The sequence below is a fragment of the Salvelinus alpinus genome, chromosome 6, assembly GCF_045679555.1.
Source record: "Salvelinus alpinus chromosome 6, SLU_Salpinus.1, whole genome shotgun sequence".
NCBI classification, from domain to species: Eukaryota; Metazoa; Chordata; class Actinopteri; order Salmoniformes; family Salmonidae; genus Salvelinus; species Salvelinus alpinus.
The window spans coordinates 30,229,158-30,232,071 of NC_092091.1; the positions used below are offsets into that span (position 1 = coordinate 30,229,158).

The 2,914-nt window shown below is 44.8% G+C and overlaps 1 pseudogene; it reads right to left on the bottom strand.

Moving 5' to 3' along the window:
* Window positions 1–2,641: 2,641 nt before the first annotated feature.
* Window positions 2,642–2,692, bottom strand: LOC139579884 (U7 small nuclear RNA; annotated as a pseudogene).
* Between the last annotated feature and the right edge of the window lie 222 nt (window positions 2,693–2,914).

A 2,914-nucleotide genomic window follows, 5' to 3' on the forward strand; every position in this document is an offset into this window, starting at 1 on the left:
CTCCAAGTCAGATTTAAGTGGGAAACTCAGAGAAAATGTTGCTACCTGAGTTGTCGAGTTGTGACGTTTCACCACTGACCTTTTGCCTTTTCAACCAAAAGGTGACAACAAATCCGTTTTTGACTATTTCAACCTTATGGAGAATGTAGCTAGTTTGATCATATATCAATGTTAGGTGAGCTAGCTAACTTTATTATTAGCAATGTTAGTTAGCTTATCAAGCTAAATGAATGAGTGTTCACGTGCCTTTGAAGACGGAGCAATTCTTCGATCAATAAGATTTTAGCTTATCAATCTACCTAAAATCTTATTGGCTGAAGGTGAACGTAACAGGTGAACTCAACACATTCATGTCAGACTTAAAGCCAATTTAAGCTTGATCTGCAAAGACGAAAATGAGTTTGAACTCCTGGAAAGACAATGGGGATAGATACAGTAAGGAGGTCAATGGAATGCAGACTGTGGGGGATAGAACGCTGGATTGGTGCACATTGAACAAATCTGATCTAACAAAGTGGATATTCGTCAAATCCGTCAGGTTTGATGCATTGTAACAGGCCCACAATGTGGTTCCTAAAATACAATTTGGATATATTTGGCTGTTATTGCTGCATAACATTTAGTTGTCCCTTTTCAGGTTTAGAAGAAGTGACTCCCATTCGTATAAGCTGGTAGCGTAGCTACAGTAGCATACAGACATCGGTGGTGGTAGTCTAAGTCGTTTCTAACTGTAATGCAGTTGATTGATGACGATGACATGAACATGTATTGGGGTTGACATCTGTACAGCATTATACTCCAATTTGACCTCAACATAGTGTGAAATACCCATATAAACGGGCAATGGGGAGATTCGGGATGGAGATGCAGGTGGGAAAACGGTGCAGACTTTTTTCTTCCTGCCATCTTGGCTGAGCTCCTATGTCAAGCACCGGGAAACGGACTCCAACATCTCAGAGCAAGTAAGGTCTTGTCTTTTTGTTCAGCCAGTTGCTTGTAATTAGCTGGATGGCTATAGAGATTAGCCCTGAATCACGACGAGTGATGCGGTGCAGACCAATGTATTGGATGTGTATGACAGCTCCTCAAAGCACAAGAAGTATGAATTCTCTGACTTCCATGGAGGCTGAATCTCAGTAAATGCTGTACCTCCACTGTAAACCAAACTGTCTGTAATTCAATCATTCGGATTTGAACTCTGCAGGTGGCTAATGCCTCCTGCTCGTAGCCCCAATCGCTGGATAATATGGCTTAGTATGTGGAAGGTAAGGAGCAAAACTGTTAATTCATTAATTCGAGGAGTAGGCAAATTGGTGTCAATGCACACGCTGACGGACAGTAAGAGTCAATATTGGGAACTGAAGGGAAGTAGGGAACATCACGAGGAACGTTCGGTCAGGGTCAGTTTGTTCAGGCCAGCCCAGGGCTTACTATTGACATCTATGTGTGTGTGCGTGTGCGTGCGTGCGTGTGTGGGCCAGTGACTGGCAGTCAAGTCAATATGACATATGAATATTGCAGCAGGCATTCTCTCCTGGCTGCTTCAATTATTCATCAAGCCATTCTTGCTCTGAGACCAGACCACTGTCTGCACCGGCACAACATCTCCTCTCTCCCTTCACTGTTTAATATACTCAAGAAAGCAATAGAGAGAGAAAGAGATAAAGAATGGAGAAAGACAAAGAGAGAGAGTGTGCACCTCCCAAACCGACTGCCTCCCATTAGCACCTCCTCACACTCCTCACAATAGAACAACAACATAACAGTGCTACAGCCCACTAATCACCCTCTCTCCATTCACTGCTTAGAGAGAGAGAGAGAGAGAGAGAGAGACTGACAGAGAGAGGCAGAACGACATATAAATTAAGTGCTACAGGCGACGATGGAAGTTGAATCACCTCTGTGACATCATTCCCCAGGTGTCCTTGGTGATGAGTTACAACGTGACACTGTTCTCAAATCTGTTACCTTGGAGATTAGATTCTGTTGCCGTGCCTCCTCATGCCCTTGGGCTGTAGGTGTGTGTGGTGTGTTTGTGTGTGAGAGAGAGCGTGTGTGTGTGTGTGAGAGACTGACAGGCCAAGGCAGTGTTGGGGTCACCAGAGACCCTCCCCAGCTGCCAAGCTGCCCTGCAGAGAGACACCAACACAACCCTTCAGGACTAAACTGAGCCATCTGCCCACCTCACACACATACACACACGCACACACACACCTGTCCACAGTCTCAGGGCCGACCTTGTCAAGCAGAGAAAGTTATCAAGAGCAGCACCTCTCCCCTCCTTCCTAACATTAGCATCTGTTCCACCCCTGAGTGTGGGTGTGTGTGTGTATGTGTCGGGATGTGTGTACACATGCTTGCATAAGCGTTACTCCTGTGGGAGTAGTAGGTGATACATCAGGTACATTTGCACCGGGAATGTTCACTCTGCTGAACAATAGATAGTTGTGTATGTGTGTTATGTTTTACTATTCTTGTGGGGACCAGAAGCCCTCACAAAGATAGTACAACAAGGAAAATTCAGACAAGTGGGGACATTACGCCGGTCCCCACTAGGAAAAAGGCTATTTTAGGCTTAGGGGTTAGGGTGGTTAGGAGTTATGGGTTTTGGTTTAAGTTTAGGGGGGGGGGGGGGGTTGTGGTGGGTCTCCTCCAAGAAACCTACTGGAGAAATACTAATAGAGCAATTCTTCCATAACCTGTTGGTAAGTAGGATTGGATTCTGAATAGAAGATCCAGCGCTTCTGCTCTTTTCTAGGGATCACAATATATGGTCTATACTTGGCATGTCAGTTTCTCCTTTACGGGTGGCACAAATTGGTATATGGGGGAGGGGAATGGGCGGGGTATATGCAAATTAAATACTTGTTTACTATAGTGTGATGGAAAATGTTATGTTTGTGCTTTTCTAATA